Here is an 883-nt window from a genome sequence, read left to right on the forward strand (position 1 = left end):
TTGCAGCCAAAGATGGAGAAGCTCCATACAGTCAACAAAAACAAGACCAGGAGCTGACTGTGGCTCAGATCATGCCAAATTCAACTTAAATTGAAGGAAGTAGGGAAAACCACTAGACCATTCAGGTATGACCTAAATCAAATCCCTATGATTATACAGTGGAAATGAGAAATAAATTTAAGGGACTAGATCTGATAGAATGAGTACCTGATGAACTATGGACGGAGGTTCGTGACATTGTACAGGAGACAGGGATCAAGACCATTCCCATAGAAAAGAAATGCAAAAAAGTAAAATGGCTGTCTGGGGAGGCCTTACAAATAGCTGTGAAAAGAAGAGAAGAGAAAAGCAAAGGAGAAAAGGAAAGATATAAGCATCTGAATGCAGAGTTCCAAAGAATAGCAAGAAGAGATAAGAAAGCCTTCCTCAGTGATCAATGGAAAGAAATAGAGGAAAACAACAGAATGGGAAAGACTAGAGATCTCTTCAAGAAAATTAGAGATACCAAGGGAACATTGCATGCAAAGATGGGCTCGATAAAGGACAGAAATGGTATGGACCTAACAGAAGAAGAAGATATTAAGAAGAGATGGCAAGAATACACAGAAGAACTGTACAAAAAAGATCTTCATGACCCAGATAATCACGATGATATGATCACCGACCTAGAGCCAGACATCCTGGAATGTGAAGTCAAGTGGGCCTTAGAAAGCATCACTACGAACAAAGCTAGTGGAGGTGATGGAATTCCAGTGGAGCTATTTCAAATCCTGAAAGATGATGCTGTGAAAGTGCTGCAGTCAATATACCAGCAAATTTGGAAAACTCAGCAGTGGGCACAGGACTGGAAAAGGTCCGTTTTCATTCCAATCCCAAAGAAAGG

This window comes from Bison bison, unplaced genomic scaffold, assembly GCF_000754665.1.
Source record: "Bison bison bison isolate TAMUID 2011002044 unplaced genomic scaffold, Bison_UMD1.0 scf7180017864061, whole genome shotgun sequence".
Lineage (NCBI taxonomy): Eukaryota > Metazoa > Chordata > Mammalia > Artiodactyla > Bovidae > Bison > Bison bison.